The sequence below is a fragment of the Hyperolius riggenbachi genome, chromosome 4 (genome assembly GCF_040937935.1).
Source record: "Hyperolius riggenbachi isolate aHypRig1 chromosome 4, aHypRig1.pri, whole genome shotgun sequence".
NCBI classification, from domain to species: Eukaryota; Metazoa; Chordata; class Amphibia; order Anura; family Hyperoliidae; genus Hyperolius; species Hyperolius riggenbachi.
Window position 1 is genome coordinate 150,448,042 of NC_090649.1, and position 12,796 is coordinate 150,460,837.

Genomic DNA, 12,796 nt, shown 5'->3' on the forward strand with positions numbered 1-12,796 from the left:
GTGGGCCCATCGCTTCAGTTTTCAGGATCATTTTAGTTTCTCTTCTTAAAGAGAACCCGAGGTGGGTTTAAAGAGTATTATCTGCATACAGAGGCTGGATCTGCCTATACAGCCCAGCCTCTGTTGCTATCCCAAACCCCCCTAAGGTCCCCCTGCACTCTGCAATCCCTCATAAATCACAGCCACCCTGCTGACAAACAGCTTGTCAGAGCTGGCTGTGTTTATCTCTATAGTGTCAGTCTGCTGCTCTCCCCGCCTCCTGCAGAACTCCAGTCCCCGCCTGCATTCCTTCCCTCCCTGCTGATTGGAGGGAAGGGACGGGGGCAGGGACCGGAGCTATGCAGGAGGCGGGGGAGCAGCTGAGACTGACACTACAGATGTAAACACAGCCTTACAGCATGGCTGGGATTTATGAGGGATTGCAGAGTGCAGGGGGACCTTAGTGGGGTTTGGGATAGCAACAGAGGCTGGGCTGTATAGGCAGATCCAGCCTCTGTATGCAGATAACATTCTTTAAACACACCTCGGGTTCTCTTTAATAATAATTTCTCTCTATCACCTCCCCTTCTGGGGATATCTTGTTTTTCTATACCAGCAAAATGAATAACTGAACCATCTCCACCATGGGTTTCTCTCATATGTGTAATAAAGCGAGTGCAACCTTTTCCGGACTTAATTGAAGCGATATGTTCACCTATCCTTGTTTTCATTGGACGGGTGGTCTGACCAATATAAAAAAATTCACATGGACATAACATAACATATACTACAAAGTTCGTCTGACATGTAAAGAATTCCTTCACTCTGAGTCTTTCCCTACCTAATCTAATACATTTGCTCAAGTTGATGTTATTACATAAGTGGCAATGTCCACATTTGAAATTTCCTACTGGGAGGGATGAACTCAGCCAATCTTTTGCTCTGGGAGTAACAAATTCACTGCTCGTTAATAAATTCCCTAACGTGGGTGTTCTTCTAAAAGCTACCCTCGGGGGAACTTTGGAAATAGAATCCAGGTCTGAGTCCTTGGTGATCATAGTCCATTTGGAATATATAGTTTTTCTAATCTGCTCCGCCATTGGAGAGAATTCAAACGTGAAAGTGGTTCTATTTCTCTCATCTTTCTTTTCTCTCTTGGGAGTTAACAATACATTTCTCTCTTGTCTTTGGGCTTTGTCCCTAGCTCTCTTTAAAAGATTCTTATCATACCCTCTTTGTACAAATCTGGAGGTTAGGTCGTCCGCTTGGGTATCAAAATCATCATTTCTACTATTATTTCTCCTTAAACGCAGGTATTGGTCATAAGGTAATTCTTTACATGTCAGACGAACTTTGTAGTATATGTTATGTTATGTCCATGTGAATTTTTTTATATTGGTCAGACCACCCGTCCAATGAAAACAAGGATAGGTGAACATATCGCTTCAATTAAGTCCGGAAAAGGTTGCACTCGCTTTATTACTCATATGAGAGAAACCCATGGTGGAGATGGTTCAGTAATTCATTTTGCTGGTATAGAAAAACAAGATATCCCCAGAAGGGGAGGTGATAGAGAGAAATTATTATTAAGAAGAGAAACTAAAATGATCCTGAAAACTGAAGCGATGGGCCCACTAGGCCTCAATGATAGAATTGAGCTATCATGTATGCTCGACCCATAATAAGTATTTGATTCAATCCCTGTTACAGTAGATTCCTTCAGATATGGTGCGTTTTTAGACTTTATATGACGTTCTGGCATGATACCTGGTGCATGAGATGTGCGTGCCTTTTGGATATCTTATAAAGTTAACAGATGGGTTAGAGTTCCTCCATAGAGTTTGAGCCACTGATAATGTATCTACCCTTTATGGTGCTAAAACAAACTTTATTTTGTTTTTTCAGGTGCTATACTTCCCTAATATAGAGTTTGTATAGTATTAACCGTTAGGGGGCTCTTACTTACACCTTTTTGGGAAATAATTTATTTTCTTGTTGTGTTAATAAGAGGTGTATTCATCAGGAGGGTCTATCTCTGTACTGCTAATTTTCGGTAATGAGAAACTTTGTTGGGCCTAACCTCAACTAGCCATATGCCCAATTAGGTGCCCACTTAATGTATAACCTTGTAGCCCAGTTTTCCCAGCAAAATGATTTTAACTTGCACTGTCACTTTAAAACACGATTTGCACAGCATGTGGAGCGCTAGGCTGATGGGATATGCTGTATCCTTTTTTCTGCCTTATGGTGTGAGATGTAGTTCCTTATAACGATGCAGGGAAAATTTGTATCAAGGTGAACTCTCCACCAATTACAGCAGCAACATAAACATAAAGTTATAAAAATTATGAATTTAAATGTAATGCCGTTAAGGCTATATGATGTTTATCAGCGGCTAACTTCCGCATATACAGCATCCCACTAAATGCTTGCGCTCCACACGCAAGTTACCAGGAAGCGACGTCACCGGAAGGGGCGGGGCTTATCCCCGCTATAGACCGGAACGTTCGCTTCCGCTGTTCACAGTGGTTCGCGTGACCAAGCGTCGCCTAGACGCGAAACGGCTGTCACTTCACCACTCTTAACCGGACACCCACCTCCAGCACCAGCTACCCTACTATCACTGGTCACGTAAGCCATGCTTGGCCATCCTGTTACTGTATGCATACGAAAGTGTGATATGTAATCATTGCTTGCACTACGAATAAGATCGTCTGTTGTGCCATTAAACCACTACTTTGGACGGAAGGTGCACGCTATCTGCTTTTCTTATGTACTGGATATTTTATCATTGAGCCTGAAACTCTACTGAGATCGACTGAGGCTTAGAGACTACCTTCCACTGTGATTCTAGAACACAAGAGAGGTAATATGCATTATTCTTGGTGAATTTATTGACAATAGCTTATATAAACGTTAAAGATTTGTCATTTCAAACTTCAGCAGCTTTTTAGATAACTTTTTTTATGCTATACTTCATACACATTCAGTAAGCATTACTATTTAAATGCAATTGCAAGCTTAGGGACAACTACCTAGCTTTGGTTGATTAAGATATATCTACTTAAAGTTCCTTATACAAGAATAGAACTTTATATATCATTTTTAAGGATAAATCTATATTTGTTGTTACCATACACGGTACAGTCTCGAGACAACAATTATCGATGGAGGATAAAATCTACAGAAGAAGAGTTGCTATATTGATATGGACTTGTTTCACTAAAAGGAGCTTTGAAAATGTATATTGTATGATGGACAACAACCGGAGAGATGTTTATTCCTTTTTTCTATGCTTTAGCTATATTTTTTATTTCAATATAATTTTATAAAATTCAACTGATGAGTGTTGCGTATTTTTTCCAGAGGTAAACATGTTAACCTATAAATATTCTGTTTATAGTGAGCCAGGGGCGTCGCTAGCCCTGTTTTAGGGGGGCACGTGCCCCCAATCTTTCCTGGGGTGCCACGGATCTCCCGGCCGCCGCTGCCCCCTCTGTCAGCGGCTCCCTCCAGCCGCCGCCGCCGCGTCTCAGACCTCAGGATCAGGCGGCGAGCCGGCGACCAATCGTGCGGGCGCTAGGACCCAGCGCCCGCACTGATATGCGGAAGTGACATCACTTCCGCATATCGAGCGGGTGCGTCCAGCGCCCGCTCGTACATCTGGTCGGGTCGCCGCTGATCCTGAGGTCTGCTGAGAGGTAGGGGGGGGAGCGGCGGCGGCTAGAGAGGGGGCCTCCCTGTCACTCACTCACTAAAGGGGCTCCCTGGCACGCACTCACTCCCTAAAGGGGCTCCCTGGCACTCACTCACTCCCTAAAGGGGCTCCCTGGCACTCACTCACTCCCTAAAGGGGCTCCCTGGCACTCACTCACTCCCTAAAGGGGCTCCCTGGCACTCACTCACTCCCTAAAGGGGCTCCCTGGCACTCACTCACTCCCTAAAGGGGCTCCCTGTCACTCACTCACTCCCTAAAGGGGCTACCTGTCACTCACTCCCTAAAGGGGCTCCCTGTCACTCACTCACTCCCTAAAGGGGCTCCCTGTCACTCACTCACTCCCTAAAGGGGCTCCCTGTCACTCACTCACTCCCTAAAGGGGCTCCCTGGCACGCACTCACTCCCTAAAGGGGCTCCCTGGCACTCACTCACTCCCTAAAGGGGCTCCCTGTCACTCACTCACTCCCTAAAGGGGCTCCCTGTCACTCACTCACTCACTCACTCACTCCCTAAAGGGGCTCCCTGGCACGCACTCACTCCCTAAAGGGGCTCCCTGGCACTCACTCACTCCCTAAAGGGGCTCCCTGGCACTCACTCACTCCCTAAAGGGGCTCCCTGGCACTCACTCACTCCCTAAAGGGGCTCCCTGGCACTCACTCACTCCCTAAAGGGGCTCCCTGGCACTCACTCACTCCCTAAAGGGGCTCCCTGTCACTCACTCACTCCCTAAAGGGGCTACCTGTCACTCACTCACTCCCTAAAGGGGCTACCTGTCACTCACTCCCTAAAGGGGCTCCCTGTCACTCACTCACTCCCTAAAGGGGCTCCCTGTCACTCACTCACTCCCTAAAGGGGCTCCCTGTCACTCACTCACTCCCTAAAGGGGCTCCCTGGCACGCACTCACTCCCTAAAGGGGCTCCCTGGCACTCACTCACTCCCTAAAGGGGCTCCCTGTCACTCGCTCACTCCCTAAAGGGGCTCCCTGTCACTCACTCACGCACTCACTCCCTAAAGGGGCTCCCTGGCACGCACTCACTCCCTAAAGGGGCTCCCTGTCACTCACTCACTCCCTAAAGGGGCTCCCTGGCACGCACTCACTCCCTAAAGGGGCTCCCTGGCACTCACTCACTCCCTAAAGGGGCTACCTGTCACTCACTCCCTAAAGGGGCTCCCTGTCACTCACTCACTCACTCCCTAAAGGGGCTCCCTGGCACGCACTCACTCCCTAAAGGGGCTCCCTGGCACTCACTCACTCCCTAAAGGGGCTCCCTGGCACTCACTCCCTAAAGGGGCTCCCTGTCACTCACTCACTCCCTAAAGGGGCTCCCTGTCACTCACTCACTCCCTAAAGGGGCTCCCTGTCACTCACTCCCTCCCTAAAGGGGCTCCCTGGCACTCACTCACTCCCTAAAGGGGCTCCCCTGGCACTCACTCACTCCCTAAAGGGGCTCCCCTGGCACTCACTCACTCCCTAAAGGGGCTCCCCTGGCACTCACTCACTCCCTAAAGGGGCTCCCCTGGCACGCACCCACTCCCTAAAGGGGCTCCCTGGCACGCACTCACTCACTAAAGGGGCTCCCTGGCACCCACTCACTCACTAAAGGGGCTCCCTGGCACGCACTCACTCACTAAAGGGGCTCCCTGGCACGCACTCACTCACTAAAGGGGCTCCCTGGCACTCACTCACTCCCTAAAGGGCCTCCCTGTCACTCACTCACTCCCTAAAGGGCCTCCCTGTCACTCACTCACTCCCTAAAGGGGCTCCCTGTCACTCACTCACTGCCTAAAGGGGCTCCCTGTCACTCACTCACTGCCTAAAGGGGCTCCCTGTCACTCACTCACTGCCTAAAGGGGCTCCCTGTCACTCACTCACTGCCTAAAGGGGCTTCCTGTCACTCACTCACTGCCTAAAGGGGCTTCCTGTCACTCACTCACTGCCTAAAGGGGCTCCCTGGCACTCACTCACTGCCTAAAGGGGCTTCCTGGCACTCACTCACTGCCTAAAGGGGCTTCCTGGCACTCACTCACTGCCTAAAGGGGCTTCCTGGCACTCACTCACTGCCTAAAGGGGCTCCCTGGCACTCACTCACTACCTAAAGGTGCTCCCTGTCACTCACTATCGGGGTCCCTGTCACTCACTACCTAACTGGAGGCGCCTGTCACTCACTAGCTAACCTGGGGGTCCCTGTCACTCACTACCTAACTTGGGGGGGCTACCATATTAAGGGGGCATTCTGCCTATTTATGTGAAATGCTGTCTATTTATGTGCCTCATGACTGCTGAATGTGTCTTGTTGGGAGCCTTATGATTTGTTGGGGGCCTCATGATTGCTGAATTTGTCTTGTTGGGGGCCTCATGATTTGTTGGGGGCCTCATGATTGCTGAATTTGTCTTGTTGGGGGCCTCATGATTGCTGAATTTGTCTTGTTGGGGGCCTCATGATTTGTTGGAGGCCTCATGATTGCTGAATTTGTCTTGTTGGGGGCCTCCTGATTTGTTGGGGGCCTCATGATTGCTGAATATGTCTTGTTGGGGGTCACATGATTGCTAACTGCGAGACTATGGGAAAAGCTGAATCCTTATCATATGAGACAATAGCATTAAACCTACTTTTTTAGCGTTTTAAAACAGAAAATAAAACTGGGAGGTTCTAAAAAATTGAATACATTTTTCAGGAGTAGGATGGATGAAATTGTTTATCTTCACAGTTTATTTTCAACTTGGATTTTCCATAATGTTCATGTATGAGTTAAAACGTTTGTACAGTATTTAGTTTAAATTGCTGTTGCCACTTTGCGATAGATACCGGTAAGTGACTTTTGGGTTGCAGTTTGGGCACTCGGCCTCCAAAAGGTTCGCCACCACTGTCCTAATCTGATGTCCCACCATTGCTAGGTTCATGTAAATTTGTCTCCACCCGTTACCACACCTATATTCTGGTCCATGGCCCACCCATTTTTTGGTGCGGCGCGATAAGCACGCCACACAACGTGATCGTCATATTTTTGGCACGCTAGCTGCAGTGTGCTGAATTCTGCTGCCTACAGTATGTACAGTATACGCTGTTCTCTAGTGCTTGCACTGTGTGCTGATTTACCTCCAGTGTGTACAGTGTAAGGTGTTACTCTGTGCCTTTATTGATTGTAAACCAGCTGTATTGTATGCTGATCCCTGCTACTTTCAGTATGTACAGTATTAGCTGTAAAGCCTGGTACACACATACAATTTTGATTAGCCAATTTTAGCTCTGTTCATAAAATTCATTGTCTGTTGGCCCACTTACTGCACGGGGGTGGGAAATTGGGGGTCAGTGATTGACCAATCAAAATTGTATGTGCGTATACATCTTTGATCTATGCCTATACTGATTGTAAATGATCGAAATAAAGAACAGGGGGCTCCGTCCAATATTTCGATGGGCAGGCCCGTTATCCGTAGCTTACACCGCTGCTAAGTTCATGTACATTTGGCCCCACCCATGGCCACGCCCACTCACCGCATGGCCACGCCCATTTTTGCCGCCGCGCGCTGCGCGCGCTGCGCGCGCCGCATGTACCTCCCCTCCTGGTGCCCACAGGTGCCACTGATCTCCAGGGACCCTAGAAACGCCCCTGTAGTGAGCTATGCACCCACTGCTGGCAAATCTTGATTATGACGACTTTTAGGCTTGCCCTTTTAAGTAGTTGATAATCATTTAAGGCAGATATCGATAAGATATTTGACATAAGCTAACGCTCATTTCTGATGGAAGCCTCGTTTCCCAGCAACATGAAAAATGTAATAGGATAGGGTGCGAAGAACTCACTGGGTGATATAATCACCCAAGCAACTTTTTTAACATTCTGCCTAGGGTTAAATGCAATTGAATCAGGTGACGATAACGGACTCACCAGCTTTCATCAGGCCCTATATCCGTCAAATCCCTTCCACATGTTGGTTATATGTTCTGACGCTCTTTTCTTGAATTCACTCGCTGTCCTGTCTACTGTTTACCACATGTACACCTAACTGTAATGATTTGCTCAGCTGCCTGTGCAGGCAGGCAGCTTTTTGACCATTGTTTAGGTTTGCATGCTGCAGGACTCTGGAAAGGAGAGCCTCTGTCAGTTTTGCAGCTTGTGCTTGCTGAGGAATTTGCATACGTTGTCATGCAAATTGCCTGGCCACATTCATTGGAGGCGTGTACTATAAGTACTATGTGTTTCCCACAATGCTTGGCTGGTCATAAGGATTCCTTCCTGTGAAACACTCCTGGAGGAGTGTCAGCCTTACTCTCTGTTTGAAGATCAGCTTAGAGTAATTCCTGGAAACTGCACTGGGCAGGTTTCTCTAGTGCAGTTAGGATTGCTTATCTGTTTTGTTTGTCTGTTGCGATTGTCCTGTCCCAGCAGTGGTCGACAGGAAATCGTTCTGTGTGTTTGGGTGCTAACCAGAACAGCGGTTGTTACTGGTAGCCCCTTCTGATCTGTCTTCCTGGATCGCACTGGCCTCTTTTCGCTGGTGCTGTGGATCTTTCTGGTCTGCTACTCTGTACTTGGATCGCACTAGCATCTTGCGCTAGTGCTGTGGATGCTTCTGTTCTGCTACTCTGTACCTGGATCGCACTAGCATCCTGTGCTAGTGCTGTGGATCCTTCTGTTCTGCTACTCTGTAACTGGATCGCACTACTGTGGATCATGAAATACTAATCCAGCGACTGAAGAATTACTGTGGCCTAAGGGGTACTGTTCTTAGCTGGTTTCAGACCTTCCTATCTGGCAGGACACAGCAAGTATGTCTGAGCACACACTACTCAAATCCAGTGCCACTTCCCTATGGAGTTCCACAGGGTTCTGTACTATCACCATTACTCTTTGCAGTCTACATGCTCCCACTGGGCAAAATAATCCAGAACTATGGCCTAGGATACCATTGTTATGCAGATGACACACAACTGTATCTGTCCTTCAAGCCTGGCACCCAAGACCCATCAGCATCCATAAATGCGTGTCTAGTGGATTTACAAAATTGGATGAGCACCAGCTGGCTGAGGTTGAACTTTGACAAAACAGAGGTGTTGGTGGTAGGTGGTCCACACATGATGGATAAAGTTCAAAGCGCTCACCACCTCAAACTAGCAATTGGGGGAGATACTGTACAGTATAAAGACTCTGTGCGAAACCTTGGGGTGATCCTGGATTGAAATCTAAAACTCAAACAGCAGATATCAGCTGTCGTCAAGTCTTCCTTCTTTCATCTAAGAAATATAGCGAAAATCAAACACCTTATCCCAGCTTAAGACCTACCTGCCCTGGTTCATGCATTTGTATCCTCCCGCCTAGACTACTGCAACGCCCTGTTCATCGGATCTACAGAAAAGGTTCTGCGCCCCTTACAGCTAGTACAGAATGCTGCAGCCAGACTCCTAGCCAATGCCCCCCGCAGCTCACACATCACCCCAGTACTGCAAACTCTTCACTGGTTACCAGTAAAATGGAGAATCAATTTTAAGATCTGCCTGCTGACATTCAAGGCTCTACACCACATGGGACCCAAATACATAGCAGATCTATTGGAACTTTATGCCCCTCCACACACCCTCCGCTCTGCCAACAAGATGAAGCTGGTTATTCCCAGGGTACACTTAACATTTGGTGCTCGGGCCTTTTCCTACGCAGCCCCTACTCTATGGAACTCACTTCCACAATCAGTACGAGAGGCTCCCTCTCTGGACAGCTTTAAAAAAAGGCTAAAAACTCACCTCTTTTCCCTAGCTTTTGAGACTGCATAATGCAGGGTCACAGCGCTTTGAGTCCCCAGGGAGAAAAGCGCTATATAAATATTATTGTTATTGTTGTTATTGTTATTGTTAGCATCCTGCGCTAGTGCTGTGGATCCTTCTGTTCTGCTACTCTGTACCTGGATCGCACTAGCATCCTGCGCTAGTACTGTGGATCCTTCTGTTCTGTCTTCCTGGATTGCGCTAGCCACTTTCGCTAGTGCTGTGGATCCTATCTCTCGCTTGTCCCTGTTTTCGTGTGTCTGTCTTGTCTGCTACGAACGCTTGCTGGAGGCTCGGTGAGGTAACCGTTAAGCAAGCGCTCGCGTCCTCTGTTTCATGTTTGTCTGTCGATGGTTAGTTAGGCGTGCTTGTCTCTATTGTGCTTATCACGTGGAGACCGCGCATGAACGCGTGCACTGTTGCAAATGAGTGCGGTGTTCGCGTTTAGTTAGCGTTTGTTATTTTTTCCGTATCTCCTCATTGTATGATTTGCTGTGCCTTTGCTACTCTCGTGCTCCGCCTTGCTGTAGCCTTGTGTCACGTCTGGCGATCGCACCTCTCGCGATCGCGTTCCTACTTCTTATCTGCTGTGGTGTGTGCACCGTCGCGGGTTGACGACTAGTTTGGTGCACACACATACAACCTGTCCCTTTGCTCGTTCTCATTCGCAATCGCTTCTCTTGCGATTGCGTTCTGCGCTTCGCACAATTCCGGTCTGGCATTTGTGGAGCTACAGAGGATTGGTTCCTCTGCACTCCACAACGCCATCTGCCAACAGGAATTTCCCTCTACGGGTGCGTAGCACCTTTTGCTGGGTTCCTGCAATTATACGCTTGTGGAGGATTTCCGCCGTGTCAGCGCACGTGCTGTGCGCTGATCACGGAGGAAGTTCCACAATCGTTACACTAACCATGTACGTTACATGGATGGTCATACATGTGCTACATTTCTTTACCTTAAAATTCTGACCATTAATAAAAGAGGTGACGTTATTCTACAGGGATCTGCCTCTGTACATCCGCTGAATTTTGTACAAGAGTAGAACCCCTCTAACTGCCAGGGGTTGAAGAAGCTGGGTTTAGGTGATTCTAAGCAACTTGGGGATAAAATTTGCTTTAGGTTGGGTGCTCTCTTGTATACGAACTTAGGGTTATTTGAGTGCAGGCCCCAAAACACTATCACCTTTAAGTATAGGCCAATGTTTTTAAATGATCTGTGGAACTCCCCCAAACTGCATATTACATTGATTCAAAAAGGCAAACTGATTAGTTACTATCATCATGTTCTATCAGATAAATAGGTTCCCCCAATAAGCTCCCTCTGTCCATCTCTGAAATGTCCTGAATATGTGTATAAATGGAATCACTATTGAAACTTTTTTTCTAGGAATCTTTTCTCAATAATATCTGCTTGAACTAAATAATCTTCCCCTCTGGAACAATTTCTGTGGGTGAAGATAACTAGTTCTGGAACAATTTCCCCGGGTGATGACAACTAGTGACAGGAATGAATCCATCTCTTGTGCGTATATAGGAGAAATTGATCACGTAATGATACATTTTTTATAATTAATTAGCATGTCTATATGTGCAGTAATAAAATTCTGTAAATGACCTAAAACTCTAGAATTGTGGTTTTAAAACATGTAGAGTTGTAATGCAGTACCGTTTATCTGCTCTGAAAGCTGCCATTGCATTTTATTGCATAGATGCTTTATTTATTTATTGAAATCTATCTATTGATCACTTCTCAGCTCTTTCTGCTTCTCAGCTCAGTATAGCTCAGTTTCAGCAGTTTGCTAATGTTTACTAATTGTACTGTATATGACAAAGGCATGTAAACAAAATATAATGTTAACACCTCTCTGATGCGGCAATATGCTTTGCACTGATCCACTGAAGAACAAAGTGTTGTGTTTAACTGTTTGAATGCTGTTCGGCTACAATTGTTTTTGTGGTAGTAGATTTTAAGCTGCAAATAATCTATCTTTCCTGTGATGTGGTGCCCAGAACTGAATTCCATATTCCAGATGTGGCTTTACTAGAGAGTTAAACAGGGGCAATATTATGCTAGCATCTCGAGTTTTTATTTCCCTTTTAATGCATCCCAAAATGTTTTTAGCTTTAGCTGCAGTGGCTTGGCATTGAGTACGATTATTTAACTTGTTGTCGATGAGTACTCCTAAGTCCTTCTCCAAGTTTGATGTCCCCAACTGTATCCCATTTATTTTGTATGGTGCTAGACCATTGGTACGACCAAAATGCATGACTTTACATTTTTCAACATTGAATTTCTTGAATCTGTCATTTACAGTATGTGCCCATATAGCCATCCTATCCAGATCCTGTTGCAATATGTCCCTATCTTCCTGCGGCTGCGAGTTGATGATTCTGCACAATTTTGTATCATCTGCAAAAATAGCAACATTGCTCACTACTGCATCTACTAGGTCATTAATAAATAAATTGAAGAGCACATATTTAAAAATGTTGGATGAGAGTTATTCTTGATAATATTAACCACTTAAGGACCACAGGCTTAAAACCCCCCTAGTGACCAGGCCATTTTTTTACAAAATAGGCCCCTACAGCTTTATGGCTTTGCTGCAGGGCTGTACAACTCAGCACACAAGTGATCCCCCCCCCCCCCTTCCTTTTCTGCCCACCAACAGAGCTTTCTGTTCGTAGGCAAGGATCGTTTCCCAGGATGTTGATTTTTTTTTTATTGTAAATATTTATTTCATTATTTTTATAATAAATATGTGTATTATTTTAACCACTTCAGCCTACAGCTTCGAAAATCTTATGCATCCGAGCAATGTTCACCTCCCATTCATTCGCGAATAACTTTATCGCTACTTATCAAAATTTATTGATCTATATCTCGTTTTTTCCGCCACTAATTAGGCTTTCTTTGGGTAGTACATTTTGCCAAGAGGCACTTTACTGTAAATGCATTTTAACAGGAAGATTAAGATAGAAATGGAAAAAAATCATTATTTCTCAGTTTTTGGCCATTATAGTTTAAAATTAATACATGCTACAGTAATTAAAACCTATGCATTTTATGTGCAAATTTGTCCCGCTTATTACACCGTTTAAATTACGTCCCTATCACAATTTATGGCGCCGATATTTTATTTAGAAATAAAGGTGCATTTTTTCAATTTGCGTCCATCACTATTTACAAGCTTATAATTTTAAAAAATTTAATAAGATACTCTCTTGACATGTATATTTAAAAAGTTCAGACCCTTAGGTAACTATTTATGTAGTTTTTTTTTTTTTTAATTGTAATTTTTTTTATTTTTTTTTAATACAAAAATGTATTTGGGTA